Raw genomic sequence first — 19,225 nt, 5'->3', positions numbered from 1 at the left:
AATGTGAAAATCAAAACTGATTTAAAAAAAAAAACGCTTAAATGTTATGTATCACGCTTTTCAAGATGCTTTCGAAGTGTATGTTTTATTTTTAAATATATGTCCCTATTTCGAACAAATATTTTTTTTAAATTGTACCCTTTAACTAAATGCGCACATAATCTTGTTTGACCTCTGAAAATAATTATTTAACTCTGTGAGTAGATATAATACTAAAAAATAGAACACACAAATGCTATGTATCACGCTTTCTAAAAAAAGCTTTCAATGATGTATGTTTTATTTTTAAATATGTATCTCTAGTTCTATCAAATATTTCTTAATTGTAGTCTTAAACTAAATAATCACATAATCTGATTTGACCTCTGGAAATTATTATTTAACGCTGTGAGTAGACTCAAAAAATAGAACGCAAAAATGTTATGTATCACGCTTTCAAAAATGCTTTCAATGATGTATGTTTTATTTTTAAATATGTATCTCTATTTCGACCAAATATTTCTTAATTGTAGCCTTAAACTAAATAAGCACATAATCTTGTTTGACCTCTGGAAATTATTATTTAACGCTGTGAGTAGATATAATACTCAAGAAATAGAACGCAAAAATGTTATGTATCACGCTTTCCAAAATGCTTTCAATGATGTATGTTTTATTTTTAAAAATGTGTCTTTATTTCGACCAAATATTTCTTTATTGTAGCCTTAAACTAAATAAGCACATAATCTGGTTTGACCTCTGAAAATTATTATTTAACGCTGTGAGTAGATATAATACGCAATAAATATCTGTGTAAACGATTAACTTGTTCTTTTGCAATTTTGGATTGAATTACGAATTTTTACAGACGGAATTAACATCACACTGTAAAATACCATACACGGTTCATATAAAAAAATCCCGTTCATTTCTCAAATCCCGTTCATCTCTCAAATGAATTTCCTTTTGCATTTGTTTTAAGTTTAGGCATCTGCTTAAATGCAAAAAAGTAGTAGTTGACAACACAAAGAAAGAAAATGAAATGCATTTATAGCTCAAACACATGCTGTTTAACGCCTAGGAACAACAGACATTATGAGGTAAACACCAGAAATCATAAGCCCTTTACATCTTGTTATAGACCCTTTAAGCCATTTCACGTCATTGTTAACTTCAATATTGCGCTCCGATTGGATTAGCGCGAGGTCATTTAATCAATGATACACGACGTAACAAAAATCAGCTATTCTTTTATACAAACACAATTTGCCAGTTACACTTCTTTAAGAAGAAATACAATCAATTGCAAAAGATTCTATTATTTTTTCATCGCAAAGATTTTTTTGTAATTGTAAATACAAGTACTGATCGCGCGCTTCATGGAATTTGTGTGCGTGTCCTACTGCGTTCATTCAGCATTTAAACGCAAGAAAAAATGCGTTCAATCTCTAATAATTAGACTAGCGTATAACCATACTAACTACAAGACAAGTTAGTTAACATCGCCTTATATTATCGAATGTTCGATACAATAAAAGAAAAATCGGCCAACTTAACACTGAGAAGGCGAAAAGGAATAATGTTTAGGCTAAATTAATCAGACTATTGCAGGTTTGCATATTTTTGTTTAAAAGTAACCTAAACTTTTCAAAATTTAGTTTATTCGTTTCAATTCATTATAACGAATGCATTATGTTACATGTTATCAATTCCTTCCTTGCCCGTCAGTTATTCCTACAAATCCTTTATGCAAACAAAGTGCTTTGACATTGTTGTAATATTTGTCAATGTTACGCAAGGCATACATGGTCTAAATGTTAAGTTGACTAATTACTTTTTCATCTTTCAATAGATACAAACTACTTCAGCACTATATTTTATCTATCGTGTACCTCCGTACAATACTCAACTTACTACTTAGACAAATGATTGATGGTTTCAAAGTGTGCCGACTCATTTGTACCTGTTCGAGGAATTTTCATAACCACATCAGATTATGTATTACTGATTAATGTTAAAACCATAAAAAACATACACAAACGCACTTTATTTTTTAACTTCATGATGTATAGTATTCGATTACATTTACATTGATCATTTTTATTACATTATAGTGCATGATTTTGCATTGGCGAGTCCTTTGATACTATTTTTGTTACTGTTTAAACACTTTAGTTTATCACTTCAAGATAAATAGTCCACGATAACATTGATCTTTTTTATTACATTGTCGTGCTTGACCTCTGTATCGGCGAGTCTTTTGATGCTTATTGTTTTACTTTTTAAACACTTTAATTTTTACGCAGGCAGTCATTGCTTCAAACGTAACTACATTTGTGTTGAAGTTTCCCAGAATGACAAGTTCATAGAAAGAACAAAACATTCAACAATACTGTTCTACAATAAGTGTTCCATAATCAATCTCCACACAATGCAATTATGAAAAATTGTCAAAAAGGAAATTTAGTTTTATACGATCAAATGGGTTCAATGGTTGCTAATAAATCAAACCTAATTTTACAAAAATAAACTTATTTAAAAATTAAAATTAATAAACAAAAATAATAAATCAAATTTAAAATAAAATAAAATATAATGTATGCAGGTATAAATTGGCAAATAATGTTAGTGATTTAGCATGTTAAATTAAGATAATGACAGTTGCTTTTTCAAGTCGCACAAATGATATTTTCACAGTGGGAGTGTTACATTTATTTTAATGAGATCAAAATGTAAGTAAAAAGAAATAATCGTATTTCAAAGTTTGGTAAATCAACTACATCAAGTCGTTTCTGAACAATTTGAACGCATCAAGTAGATTATCATACAAAGTTTTAAAGTTTTTTTGGTAATACATTGATTACTTAAGATTTGGTTCATATTTACTTATTTACATGCATACCGAAATTTATTGAGTAAAGTCTCTAAAACGGTACTCAATACGTTTCATTTTTGTTTTTTGTTTCTGCAATATCAGCAAAAACATGCCAATTTTACAAGAGATTCACAAATAGTCACACAATACGCATATTACTATCTGCCAAATATAGGTTGTAGCTACTATAACAATATACTTAAAAGCGCAAAGAATGACATTAAATCAAGCAGCAACGACAGCAAGCGTATTGGAACGTTTATGCATTGCAATAAATACCAACATAGAAATATTCCCAATGGTCCGATGAGATCAATCCCTTATTAAATAATGGGCATTTCAGTTGCATTTTAACAGTATTTAATTTATATACAAACATCTACAATAATAGTGTATACATTATATATATATATATATATATATATATATATATATATATAATGTATACACTATTATTGTAGATGTTTGTATATATATATATTATCAAAATTTGAGTTGTTCTTATCACTTCAACTTAAATGTACCAGCCACAGAAGAATAAAATGAATTTAAGCATATTGCATACCAATAATAATTGCACAAAAGAACATAACTATCCTATCAAAAATAATTGTTATTTTAAGTAGACTTGAAAAAGCAAAATCAATTTAAATATGATGGCAAAATTTACTCGAATACTTACTATAAAGTAACGAAAGGATTCCTTACTCTAAAATATGAAGAAATTATCGAGTGTACAAACTCACAAAACATCTCAGAGAGAATACAGAATGTATTCTTAGTTGATTGTTACAGATATATCATAACCAAACAAAGTTCAAAATATGTTGCAAAATGTTAAAGATGAAAATGTGTTGTTGTGGGGTTTTTTTGGATTTTATAGGCAATTTAAATAGAAATACTACTTTTATTAAGTGTTTGAAATGATGACTGAATTTGACACACATCATGTAGACAGGTGCATAAAATTAATTAAATTTAAATTCATTAATATTTTAAACAGCATTGCTAAAATCGGTTTAGTAATGTAAACTCATCAAAGTGAATGTGCATTCAAATGACCTCTCATAACCTTTTTGACATCTTTCAACCTCCAGTCCGGAAAGAAACATTAAATTTATCGATATAACAAATATGCAACATAACTGAAAGTATATTCTGAAATTAACACAGAAAATGTCGAAACCAAATTTTCATATCATGTGACTTTCTTAAATATCCAATATGTTTCAGTTGTCAAAGCTTATCAACCCGCATTTATATACAAATTTATTCTCTTAACCCTCTCAAAGTATTTGACCTTACGAGATGATTAACGAAATGCAGATATTTCACTTACAATTAATATTCAACAGAAACAAATTATATACAGATGAGGTGTTAAGTCAGTGATACTGTTGGACATTTCCATACGCTACTGTTTAATAGCGCATTGTGTGGACATTGTGGTTTTATCAAACATTATCTGAAATTTTATTATTGCTTTTCTTACACTTTATATCACCAATTCCTAAAACGTTTCGGACCTTAAAATTATGAACCAGATTTCCTGTAAAATAAGGATCAAGTCAAATACACCAACTGGCAGATAAAGATACTAAGCACTATTTTATATTTGTACATATATATTAGGTTTTAAAGCTGTCACTATTCTAATGTTGACTGTAACAGCAAAAACAGAGCAAGCACGAGTTTCTTATGAACACTATCATATATATGATACGATTATGTTATAACACAAAATGCCTTTATGAAGCTTATTATTGAGGCTAATTTTGCATGATTGTCTTTATGTTGCTCAATTTATACACATCTGCTGTAAATGTCACACATTTGAATAATTTACACACAAACAAGTTCCACAGGGGTGAATATCATCTTCATTCGGTTGAAATATGTGGTTCAGAGGTGCATCGCCTCCTGGTTTCAGTTGACCACTTCCGGCTGCTGGCACATCAGAATCTGCAAATAACATAAAACATTTTTAACAGAATAATAATACCATCTTCTACTACTATGGTATGCAAAATGCCTGTAAGTAATCATTTGAGGCACACACAATTCTATATGTACTCATAAATTTGATAAATACTGCAGATTTTATGCAATCAAATATTAAGTTAATGAAATACATTATGTTTTGATATTTTGCAATGAGTATTAAACAACTCCAAGGTAAAACCCAAGTAATTGACCACAAAGAAGCATTTTTGCAGATTCCAAACTACACATGCTTAGAATCATACTTTAGGACCATATTCCACACTCCGGAGGCAATATGAATTTCTGGACAGGACCATTCTTTGAGTACCCAAAATTTTTGTCCTTGAAAGTTCCTCCACAGCGTCAGCACCCAGGCAGCTATAGCAAAATAAACAAAACATAAGTGAATTAATAATGAATGAATGAATAAATGAGTGAGCGTGTAAGCGAGCGATCGAGGAGAGAGTGCGTGTGCGAGTGAGTGAGTGAGTGAGTGAGTGAGTGAGTGAGTGAGTGAGTGAGTGAGTGAGTGAGTGAGTGAGTGAGTGAGTGAGTGAGTGAGTGAGTGAGTGAGTGAGTGAGTGAGTGAGTGAGTGAGTGAGTGAGTGAGTGAGTGAGTGAGTGAGTGAGTGAGTGAGTGAGTGAGTGAGTGAGTGAGTGAGTGAGTGAGTGAGTGAGTGAGTGAGTGAGTGAGTGAGTGAGTGAGTGAGTGAGTGAGTGAGTGAGTGAGTGAGTGAGTGAGTGATTTAATTAATTAATACATTAATTTATGAATGAATGAATGAGATTAAATCTTTTCGTTTAAAATAGGACAATTGTTTTATTATTTGCCATAATTTATGAAGCAGATGATTTTCTTTTCCAAAAGCTGATATCAAATGAACACTAAATTAATCATCAATCTGCATCGTAAATGAAGTAAAATTTGTTTAACTGTTTTTAGAATTAGCAAACAAAATAGTTAAACAACACTGTCAAATAAGAAACACTTAGAGGTCGTCGTTTTATTCGAAAATTATATAATTTCAAATCCACGGCCAAAAATGATTGGCAAACGGCATAAAAAAACATAATCATTTAGAAATGAAACAAACGGGATACATAAACTTATAGAACCAAACCTTCTCACACAATGCTTAAATTTAGATACATTTTCATAACGTAGTTGTGATATATCAAAACAATTACAGTATGATGTTGTACACCATATAAAGTTTGGCTGGCTGGTCTGTCATCATCCCCCAAACCTCCGACCTGTTTCAAAGTTGCATAAAGGAATTGTATGAATAACTAGATGCACAATACTGGGTTGATGGAATTACTAGTTGTACTTATGGAGTGTTCGAGTGGGGTAGTTGGGCTACAATTTAATGTTTGTAGGGGATATATCATATGGGGAAGGGGGAGAATATTATGTGTGGAGGAGGGGCGGGAAAGCTGTAAAAGGATATGAAATGCTATTCTAATTACCAGAAAAAAAAATACTTATGATATATATATATATCATTATTGTGTGAAAGAGGTGTGGAGGCCTTTGGTTCGTCCATGTAATATATTTTGTTGTAGGGGTACAGTACACTCAGCGAGTTTTACCCACTTTCTGGGCTCACTCGTAGAGATTATGCCGTCTGATTGCATGACCCTGCTGCGGAACTGCGCGTCTAAGGAGATAAGCAAGGCATACTTATATCTTGTTTTGTCCATACGTTCCTAGTAATTCGAATCAAGTTCTCACTAGCAATGTGTGTTTAAATGTCAAATAAATATCGTATTGTCTTGTTTATGTAAGCATTAAATCATACAGGGCTTTTACTGTCTTATTTTTGGTAAAATACCCTGGACTATTGGAAAAAAATGCTTCATGAAACTAACCAATTTCGAACATCATTTTATCGTTTCGCTAAAACAATTTTGGGAATTTTCAAGGTTTTAAAAACAAACTATTTGCACCTAATTGTTAAGAAAAACATGCGAATTACATATATAAATTTGCATTTTCATCTAAAAAATAAGTGACAGAATTCACATCCCAAAATGAGTGACACAATTCTCCGGTCATTCTAAAATCAAACTTTTGGAACCGCCCGTTTATTTGTTTCAATATATTTCAAATAAATAAACCTGCACTTAGCTTTTGGTTTGAAGTTATTGTATTGGAGGTGTTACTTTCAGCCATATTGTTTATGATAACTACTGAACACATCAGAATGTATAAATGAACTTAAAGGGGAAAATTGGCCAAAAATAACCAAATTTAAATTACGAGAGAAAAGAATGAAACAACTCAACGTTTGAATTGATGATCAATTTTGACAAAATTTGATGTCGCCAATTTAAGGTCTAGCCAATTAATTTTAGATTATAAACGATCATCGGATTTTTGGTGGTTAAAATAGCTTGTGACGTTTTCGGGATTTTTTCACAGAAAACGAAGCAAGCAGACCATATCAATGTGCTGTGAAATTTAAATGCATGTTTGACCTCAGTCGCTTTCAATTGAGATTTGTGAAAAATCTTTCAATAGTAACATACATTGTAGCCTGTTTCCGGTGTAGTGTATTTATCAATGTTTATAATTTATAAGAAATATGCCTTATATAATCATGATACAGTCAAACATATTTAACATGAGCAATTCTCGTTCTGATATGCATTGGCAAATACGACAGTATCTATTGTGTTAAGCTTACTTTGTGCAAAGGTTATGTCTCTTGAATATTTTCTCGGAAATAGATCTGAAAACAGCTATTTAGTGCAGCCATCAAAATGGGTAAACAGAACTGATATAGATATATAGATATCGGGTGTTATGTCCCAATAGTTATTCCGTGTCGGATGTATGTGTGGTGAATGTTTGATTTAGACGGGACTTGTAAGTTTTCGTTCCATTCTCCAAGTTCGTTATCAACATAATTAAATGTTCGATTGGTTCAAGAATGCTACTTACAAGAGTGTTCTACTATTTTTTTTACTAATTTATGTTTCCCTTTGTTTCATGTTTATCATAATGTTTGAATACCAAGCATTATTTGTTATACAGCTTTAAGTGTAAAAATACGTCGATAAGCTAAAAACAGTTTATGTAGAAATATAATATATTCGTATTCAACAATAAAACGGTTTTCACGCACCTTTCAAGAAATAATGCTTCGCTCTCCTTAGAACTATTTTAAGACCGATTTGACTATTAACATATTCTGAATCACTGCGACCATATCCATGACAACCACTAATTATCGAATATCCATACGCAATTATTTCCATTAAGCACAAAAGAGATCCAGCAAAAATACTTTTTTACTTAATTTTGTTTAACTGAGGTGGGAGAAAAAGCATCTACCATAGCCGCTCGTGTATGATAGGTTCAGCCCGACCTCGTTTCCGCAAACCACCCTCCGCTCGGGGCGAAATGAACCTATCTTACACTCTCGACCATGGGAAATTTATAATCAAACATGAATTAATGTCGATCCTAAAATTAAATTACTTAAGATAATACCATACAATACCCAACAAATGCACTCACTCGAGAAAGATATTTCGAAATTATAAAATGCATCTGAAATAGGTGTTTGGTCATCATTTCCTATTCCCAAAGCAACAGCATTCGTTATTTTCAAGTGTTCTTGAAAATAAATTTAAACGAAATATTTATGGAGTTATTCTTTTAATATATCTTAAGCACTGGTGTATTTCATAACATAGCTCATAATAGGTAATAACTCAGAAATTGACATCAATTTGTACCTTATTCAAGTATCAATCTTAATATCGTATCTATATTTGTTTTAGTAACGAATTGTTATTTAAAAAATATATAAATCGTTTGCCTCCAAATGGTTCTTAAATAATATAAAAAAAATTGATGTATAAACGTTAAGCTACAAAAACTATGTTGTAATAAGAAAATCTCGTACTTCCCATGTTTTGGAAAATATAGTTTTTTTTCTATTATCACGAGTGAAATTACATACGATTTTACACTTAAGTCAACATTTTATTTTATTTTATGCTCATGTTTGGAGTTGTATTGGTATTTTAATCAATCTATTTCTTTCAGTACCCCTTTTTGAAAAGCTTTTTCACGCCGCTTAATATGGGATGCCCTCCCATGCATTTGATCGCTTGAGACTTATCTGTCATTTCTATTACCGGCTCGTAAAGAAATAGGTTTCCAAGAATTTGTTCTACAGTCGAAACTCGTTATGTCAACTTTTTCGGGTCTCAGTGAAAAAAGTCGAGATAACGAACATTCGACTCATCCGAATTACAAAAAATTTCTTTACCAATCCCAATACGTTTGAGTTAGATTGATGTCCGATGTTTACATCCACAATTGAACGGTCTTGTTACATATTGCCGCCATGAAATAGCAAACTTATTGTTGAAAAATAAAGTGAAACAAAAGAAGAATTATTTGTGTCAAATTTATTTCTTTTACGTTTAAGGATCACACAAAACACATATAAAACCACAATTGCATACACTTGTTCATTGTAAGAAAACGGTATAGCACAACAACTTTTATAAAATAGCACATTCGTGTTTCGTTTATACACAGCAATATAGCAGATTCTCAAAAAGCATTCAAACACTATTATCCATAGAATAAGATACAGGATTCATTTTTTTTTTCAAGATACAATTTAAACTGGTTTAAAAACGGCTGTGATGTCTGTTTGTTTTCTACATGCAGTGTAGAGAAATTTCTTCGTGACGTAGCTTTCAAATTTTATCATGATGTGTGTTTCAATAAACGCACGGTGCTTTTCACATAATGCTGCTGCTTCTAATGGAGTCGGTGGGGTCGGAGTAATCGCTTCTTTGTCGTCTTTTTCATCGCTTGAGTCATCAGCGTGGGTTGTTCTGGCGTCAAGAAGGTCCCTCATGATATTGCAGTCGTCAGTCGTTTCAGTCAAAATAACGTCGGCATCAATATCGACGTAGTCTTTGATTGAAGTTGTTTGTCCGAGGATGCCTGCGAGCTGCGCTAGTGGTACGTCGTCGTCGGGTTCGGTTTCTTCATAGTCTGCCACCTGTTCAGTCGATTTAGAAAACCCTGCATGCCGATAGCAGTTGGCTATCGTTGTTGGTGAGACATTGTTCCATGCAGTACGCATCATTCTTAGTGCGTCCAGTGCTGTTATTGTGCACTCTGAGTTATTGTCTATGGCTTTTAGTTTCCTGGCGACAATTTGTTTGCGGTAAAAAACGTACATGTTCCGGATGACACCCTGGTCCATTGGCAGCGTCACACTTGTCGTTTTTGGTGGTAGGAATACCAGTGTGATTGCCCGCAGATTGTTTATGTCAGGGTGTGCTGGGCAATTGTCAACGACCAGCTCGGGACCGGAAAAAAGTCGACACAACCGGAAAGTCGACATATCCGACGTCGACATAGCGAGTCTGGACTGTATTTTATTAATTACTCGTCTTTTAGTGCAAACGTTGTATGAACATTCATCTATGAACTTTTATTTACGCATCTTTATTCCAAATTATAATAGTTAAAGCACGCCAGTAATTTTAAATTTAATAGGGCATAAACACATTACCAAAATAACTTTGGTCCCATTTACTGAATGGAAATTGAAAATGTCCAACGTGTAAATAAAACAAAGGCATTTACTGAGTTAAATGTTCGAAAATTTAACTTCAATTTCAACGATTGAAAACGATACAACCATTTTTCCAATATTTTTCCAATAATCGGCCATTTATGTTTATTTCCAGAAATGTCTTTATTTAAATGTACACAACCCACCATATTTACCTATCTATCGTTTGCACAGAGCTATTTCAGTTGCATCACTGTTAGTTTTTATACAGTATTTATATGTATTATGTATCCTGTAACTTGCATTCAAATCGGGTCAATAACAAGGTACCGTGTAAATTATTGTTCATTAGGACAGTAGACTAGGTGATGTTTATCTACAGTCAGGTGGTGATGTGACCGTGAATACTAACACATACTGCTTTAGAATATTATCAATTGTTTGCAAACAACCGACCTAAATAACAACTAACCCATAAAATTCCATCACTCTGCAGGATAAAGACACCTGCAAGAAATTCGGCCAGAACATCTACACCATGTACAAAGGTTGTGTTTACTTACCCCACCGGCAAATGCTGAAAATGTTTAGCATTCACCGATCATAGTGAATTCCATTTCTGTGATGAATGACAAATGCTCACTTACAACAGAAATGAATTATCTCTTTGCCGGTGCAGTTCTGCACATCCAACAATATATTTTGTAATATCAAAATGAATTAAATCCATTGAACATGTGGCGATTGTTTGTAAACACACTTGATCTTGAACCATGATCTGTGTAGTCTGTGAATAATTGTTTAATGATTAGATATTGTTTGGTGATCGATCCAGGTTTATGCACTTTTTAAGAGCTTTTTTATGTTTTGAATTGATTTTGACGAATTAAAATGCAATTACTTTGACTATAAACGTAATGAATGAAATTGAACAGTTTTGAGAACTATTTTCGTTGCGCATTATATCATGGATACCGAGTGTGCCGACGTCAACAGGGAGAACAGTTGCCCCCCCTTTTTTAAAGGTACTTGATATGTTTAAGGTAATTTATAATGTTTTAATAACAAAGAAGCAGGATAAACAGAATACTAGGTTAGTGTCGTGGATGGAGAAAGTCTATCTGGCTCGGCTGCGGAGTTCGGCTCACCCGATAAATTCCTCCGCCTTGCCAGATGAACTGTGGTGTTACAGTAATTTTTCATAAGTGTTTTGGAAAGATATTGGAAAATTTATTTTAGGAGCAATAAATCATGTTTTTTTTATTATTCATTTTCTACAAATATCAAATTGGGAAAAAGTGTGTGTATATCTTTCAATTTTAATGAAAAGACTTTGTCACAGTTCAATTTTGTTGATATGTTTAAAAATGGATAAGAACTTTAAGAAGAGGATGTAGACAAGATGACCCTATTTCTCCATGTTTGTTTATTTCTTGTTGAGAAATTCTGGCAATTTTGATAAGAAACAATCAAAATGTAAAGTTTATAGTTCTTGGTGGTGAGGAATATAAGATCTTATAACTTTCTAATGATACATCTCTTCTGGTAGAAGGTACTAAGGAAACAGTGAAAATGGTGGTAGATTTGATGCATAATTTTCACAATTATCAGGGCTGAACGTAAATTAAAATAAGACTAAATTAGTTTGGATAGGATCACTAAAATACATTAAAACGAAATTCAAATTATCATGGGGCGTTACTATATTCAAATTACTTGGGTTTCATTTTGATGTAGATTTAAATCATATGGGTATGATACATTTCAGTGAAAAAATGTTGAGAAAAGGGAAACCAATCGGCAGACTTACAGTACTTAAGTCAATTTTACTACTTCCCTTTACAAATCTTTTCATCAGTTTACCAAATCCAACAAATGATTTTGTTAAAGGGCTAAATGATATATTTCTGGAGATTTTATCCAAGGAAAAAGCAAACATTAAGAGTACCATTTTCAAAAAGATTTTTCAGAAAGTTGAATAAACATGATTAATGTCACAAGTTATATTTATATCTTAAAGTTACGATGGATAAGAAATTGTACAATGCATGTTAAAAGTAAATGTTTCAAATTAATGTCTATTGTATTTGATGTAAATGAAATTGTGAATTGCGGCAAGAAATTTTGTGAAATCATTTGTCAAAATATGTCAAACACATTCTGGAAAGAGGTAATAAATGCATATTTGTTTTATATATGATTTACATAGACAATGTTAATCAATTTTATGCATATGCCATCATTTTATAGCCATAATTTTGTTAGTGAAAATTATGAATTTATCAATACCCTATACAATAAGGGATTACGTTGTGTAAAAGATGTTTTTGAAGTCAAGGGAAATGTGTAAAGTTTGATAGAAATTGAAGCAATAATTGATAAGAAGATAGACTTCTTACACTTCAATGGATTTATTTTTGCAATAAAAGCAGCACTCTCACAGATTTACGGTTTTTACAACTTTTTTAATTTTTTGTCTTGGAAAGAGCAATTTTCGGCGTAAATATCTGCAAATCAATGATAAAAGATTGCTGATAAAATATCAGAGCACAGATTTGCATATTTAGTTCGATAATTAATGTTTTATGGCTTAAACCGTTACTAACGGTTTAAGAAAAATATTTTTAAAAAAATGATTTTTTGAACTTAAATGTAAAAATCTGCGATCTAATTATTTGACAGCAGTCTTATGTCTCTGGTTTTCATGGATTTTAACAAAAACTGACAAAAAAAATATAAAAAAGTCAAAACGTCTATCTGTGAGAGTGCAGCTTTAAGGCCTATATGAGGCATTCAAAACTTGTCCTCTATGACACTAAATTTTATGAATGTAGTAACCCATGTATGAACACTTTTAATTAATTACCCAATTTAGACAAACAAAAAGAAGATTCCTATACAAAATATTTGTTAACAATAATGAAATTATATTGATCAAGTCAACAAAATTACTGTTACAATATATAAATGTCTATTAACTTTGAAAAATGTTTATAGTTGTGTATTGAAGTGAACAAAGGATTCTTATAATCAACGGTTACAATTAAGAGTCTTTCATAAAATATAACCAACAACTTCATTATTATAAAAAACATGAAGCTGGCTGAAAATGTTACCTGCTCTTGCAGTGAATGCTTTGAAGAAACTATTTTACATCTATTTTGGGATTGCAATAATATACAGCCGGTAATCCATTGTTTGTCCCAACAGTATTTTTTTTTCAGAAATAGCCTACAGTTAGTATGAAACATTTATGAAAATACAAATATCTCAGATATATTTCAAAGTAATTGGACAATTCCATGAAATTTGTTTTTGCAACTACGCTTTTAAGATTTTAAGTTTTTGTACAAAAGAATAAAACAATGTATTGAATAAAAAATAATATCATTAACATGCATGTTTATGATTTTTTTTCATTCTTTTTTGGTTTAGATTGCTTTTTACATTCATATCATTTCAAATATTGCTTATACATAAAATATCTTTAATCATTTATCATGCTTTTCATAATTTATAAATTTGTATTATGTTCTATCAAACTATGTGATGTAAAATGCATCCGTATTATGGAATTAAAATCTAAAACATTATAAAAAAGAGAAGAAAAAGATAAACTTCCTCTATCCACAGCACTAACCTAGAATTCTCTACATGCCTAACGTTGTTTTTTTTTGCTTATATCCGACAGTGAAAATACAGCCGTATTAAAAAGTCACGGTACTATCATTTTCAAAACCCGTGTCAGCATAGAAACATTTTATTGGGCCATGTATGTTATTTCCTACAGTGTTTATTTCTTATATATTTTATACAAATTGAATATTAACCCAATTTCACAATAACATCGCATTTGGGCTGTTTAATCATGTCTTCAAGAACTAGTTTTCGTAAAACTATTGAGGGTTCTTGCCTAGACACGATCATTTATATGTTATACTTAACACAGTAATTTGATGGGAATAAACTCCTGCTTTTGTATCATTAGCTAGCATAAAATAATTATTAATTACTGCACTTTAACAACGTCAGAAAATTTCGAAATGCCTAAATAGAGGAAAGTGAATCAACTTCAATTTTAACGAAAAGTTGCAACAAAAACATCCAGCCAACATGCAGTTTACCTTCCAATCGTTCAATTGCAACCAGAATTCTCCCCTGAACATACGTCTAGTTGAAGCAATTTGTTCAAGTTTCTGAAAGTATCCGATGAAAATCTCAACACAAGGTTCCGATACACAACCAAACAAAAAAACAGTCTATTTTTAAAATATAGTATTTAATGATACAATCAACCTTATTCCTACTTTATTCATTACCATAATACACGTACACAAAAGCCTTTACTTGTGAAATAATATGTAAATTAAAACAAAATAGCATACATGTTGTGACTACATTACACAATTACCTCTTCCCCAAATTCGGCTATGAAGAAGTAATAGTGTAATGCAACCACAACATGTATGTTATATGTTTTTAATGATGAATGACTCTAATTATCTGAAGGACGAATGACGAAACGATCATTGAATTTTCAGGTGTTTGGCTTTCTGTCTGGGGTAACATCATTAAACTGACACTTTATGTCCGACATATATTTTCCATAATCTGCATAATTGTATATGGTTACCGATATAAGGCACTATTAAAAGGATATCAAAATATAGTGTGTCTCAGGCGTGGCTGACGATAAGTTGTATGCAACCTCGGTACGATAATGATGTCATTCAAAGAATATACCCCGGTGGGCATTGCAGAAGATGGGCAGCACGTTCCACATGCACTGTTTCAAGCCATAATTCTGGAAAGCTGGTGACAGATAAAATTTAAAATAAACTACGTTAAAAAAATAAAGATCGTGTTTGATTTAATGACAAATTGTATATCACAGTTTTTAAATACAAAGCAATTTTTGTATAGAGCTATGAGTGTGTAAGACAATCGAAACGCCAAGAAATGTTTATATTTTACTGTAATTCAAATAAATATGAAAATAATTTCAACAGTTATTAGGAATTTAAGATAACAGTATAAACTATGAACGTATTTCTGTCAAGCCAAAACGGTAATTTAAAAGAAACTATATAAGACTTGAATATTTTAGATATGAAAGCATTTCTACAAATATAAATAGACACGCTGGAAGTTCGGATTCATAAATTGCTCCTAAATAAGTAATTGCATCTAAGCAACAGCATCATTGACCATTGGTTGTCCGGTTTGCGCAGTAGTTAGCGCACTCGCTTCTCACCAAGGCGACCTAGGTTCGATTCCCGGCCTGTGCGCAGGTGAGTTTGGTACGTGGTCACCATGCCGGACAAGTGGGGTTTTCCCCGGATACTCCGGTTTTCCCCCCACACCACAAGACCACACTCTCGCGCAACATCGTGCCAACGAGAGTGATTAATATAAGTTGCAATAGCTTGTTTCACAATCGTTGTAAAATTATATAAGTTTAAATTAACAGCATCATTTTATTGTCTTAGAGTCGTGCTGATAAAAATATAATAACATGAATTATTTATAGCGGAAATTATGTTGTATTTGTAACACTGGTTTATTTCATAACATATTCCATAGGTAATAACTTTCAGAAATATGATGTTTTCGTATCTATATATGATTTAGTTCTTAACATATGTCTTAAAGAATACTCTAGCTTAAGTCTTAGTATTGTTTACAGAAGTCTGGGATTTTATAAGACTTAGTCAAACAACCAGTAAAAAATTAAAATGTTGTTCCACACTGTCGCTATACGTACGATAACTTTATTTTGTTCAAGAAATGTATATGTGCCGTGGGAAATTTCGATTTTTGCTAGTTATGCATGGAAAAATAAAATGGACGACATGGTACTTTTTTGACAATTTAAAAGAGTTGTTTTAGTCACCATCATAAACGCTATCTGGCGCATTTATAAAGAGCTAACACTAAAGGGTGCATAAATTTTGATCAATAAATCATATATTTAAATACATGTATCATAACATATTTTAACACTTTTTAAATCAATATTCAATCGCCGATGTATTCGTAGTTGTTAAATGTTCATTTACAACCTTTTAAAACCATATAATTTACTTCATGTAGGACATATTGTTATACAAAAAATGTTTGGGGACTTGTCCATATTTACAGTCGCCAATTGCATGTAAAAAAAACGATAATACGCATACATAACAACTACACAATGTATACACACTAAACGGGTGACGATATGACCAGACTAATAATAACTACACAATCGTATGATTTCACTTTTAAGTTGTAAAGAGATAATAGTAAACATGTCCTTTAACATGTCCCAAGAATAAAAACATATTAAGATCTTTTCAAAAGATTTCAAAACGCAATATTCACTGGCAAATCGTCAAAGTGCCGTATCTTTATGATCAATGAGTTTCGATTATCAAAATTTTCATATACGACTTTGAGGCGGATAATGCTTTCTTGTTTATTGTTTTACTAACTGTTAAAACGTGTATGAATGAGGATTTGGTTATTGCATAATACACCAATTCCTCTGTAATGTGTTAAGGTATTAGCAGCGTAATACACACGTTTTTAAAAGCTTTAACCGACAACATAGTTATAATCACGGTACACTATGGGACTTTTATCCAAATTTTGAAGATTTTTTACAGTGAATTAAAAAAGTTATTTATGTTTCATTACACCCACCCCCAAACTCCAAGGGCTACACAGAGCGACAAGTAAATATTTTGTCTATATTTGAATTTTTTTCGGATTATCAGAGATTATGAAATAAACACAACAGTTTCTGGTAAAATAAACTTCAGTTAACAGAAAATTAAAGTTCAAATGAACACATTATTGATACACATGGAAAAACATCATTTTGATTGATCTTATGATTCTTCGGAAAAGAGCAGTTTTTCGATGTTTGAAAATATATAGCAGTTTTATAAAATTCAGAAAAAATAGTTAACTATAAGGCAAGCTGCTGAAATCATTTTAGATATTATCTATGATGTCTATTGAACAATTTAAAAGACAATTTATGATAGTTTACCGTCCAGTTTTGAAGAAAATATACATAATGTCATGTTACCATACATTTTTATAGCTAATAAAATGCTTAAAAATCAACCTTTTTCTTGTAAAAATTTATAAAGCTTAATTGGACTTATTCATAAAATGTACTCTTTCAAATAAATGAATTTTACTTATGATACTAACTCAGAATACAGAGTTTAAAACAAATGAGTGTACTTTTAAACTAAAATATGTGAAGAAACAAGAACACTAAGTGGGCTCGCCCCTCCAAAAATATCAGAGTGAAAGTTCTCAACTAATGTTGTTATTTTTTAATATTATAACATGTAAACAATCTCTGTGGGTAATTTGATGTCTATCTGTTTTATTTTGTCATTGGTATTCTAACATTTAGTTCTTTTCACAATAATTCTTCACTCTTCAACATGTGCACAGATGATAACTACTCAATGCTGAGTCAATGCTGATTTGGTTTTCATGCACCTTCAGGTACTTTACCCATCAAGAATGTTTAGTGCTGTAAAGGAAAAAAGTTGTACTTTAAAGCCTTTCTAACTAATAAATATAGATAATTATACTGCCATACATATAGAAAATAAAATATAAACAGTTTAATATTTCTCGACATTATTTTGAAAAAACAACGACAAGCTGATACATACATGTATATATATAAAGAAAATTATTAAATTTATCAATAAAATTCATCATCATCATCATCATCATCATCATCATCATCATCATCATCATCATCACCACCACCACCACCACCACCATCACCACCACCACCACTTGACAACCACCACCACCACCACCACCACCACTTGATTATTGAATACAGTGTGTTTATAAAAACAAAAAACAAGTCAAATATGTTTTATATGAAATACTCACATCATCTGGATCAGATGCGATTGCCTTGTGGATGGACATGGCTGTCAAATCCGCTCTTAATGATCCATCATAAATAAAAATATGTAACATGTACATAAGTACATGTAAAATATGAACATGCTGTCTAAACATTTAGCTAATAAAAATGATTTAAGAATTCCAAAGATAAATTAAAAGACAAACGTTTTTGAACATATCAACGTACAAAACTGCCCAAGGATACTTACATTCAGAGCCCTTTCATACAAATATCTGAATATCCCAGTTCCATGCCGATTGTTGACAGTTCGTTTTTTTTGAGAGAAAATCTTCTCTTACGCGTATATTTCACTTATAATCCATGTTTTACTGTAATGACTCAAATTGTTAGATGTATCGTAATCAACTGTCAGCGTGTACTTTTAGTGTTTATTTATTTTAAACGTATATTCATGAGAAAAACATCACACTGTTTCCAAATCCTACGATGTAGAAATTCCATTATTGACCTATGAATAGCCTGGAAATACCTTCTGTTTCTAAAAATAGCAACATCCGGTACAGGCAGAATACGCCCGATGTTCGTCGCGATCTGTTACGGCGAGTGGCGATATATGTCGATGTTACCCGATGTTTCCCGAGTTGTATTACATGGCTAATACCTTAACAATAAGCTATAAAAAACAGAGTTTTATTTCTTGAAGAAATTTATGTCCCATAATATTCGATGGTTAACTTTAAATATAAATTCATTTTAGGTTTATGCACATAACAAACAGCAAAACAAAAAAGGAAAGCGCAACTATTCCTTTTCAACAAAAAAATCATATTAATCAAATTCCAGGATATTCTGTTACATAAAATTAATGCTTTAGAATGAAACATTGAAGTAAACTAAGTGTTTTCTATCAAAATAAAAATATTATGAAACGAAAAA

The 19,225-nt window shown here is 31.4% G+C and overlaps 1 long non-coding RNA gene across 1 annotated transcript; it reads right to left on the bottom strand.

The window, feature by feature from the left end:
• Nucleotides 1–3,373: 3,373 nt before the first annotated feature.
• On the bottom strand, nt 3,374–18,952 carry LOC128203597 (uncharacterized). Its single transcript, XR_008255984.1, has 3 exons — nt 18,537–18,952; nt 5,101–5,215; nt 3,374–4,816 (listed from the first exon to the last, which is right to left on the bottom strand). It is a non-coding gene; the product is annotated as an uncharacterized LOC128203597 (long non-coding RNA).
• Between the last annotated feature and the right edge of the window lie 273 nt (nt 18,953–19,225).

Source organism: Mya arenaria, chromosome 9, assembly GCF_026914265.1.
Source record: "Mya arenaria isolate MELC-2E11 chromosome 9, ASM2691426v1".
In the NCBI taxonomy this organism is placed as follows: domain Eukaryota; kingdom Metazoa; phylum Mollusca; class Bivalvia; order Myida; family Myidae; genus Mya; species Mya arenaria.
This window is presented reverse-complemented; position numbering and strand designations above follow the sequence as displayed.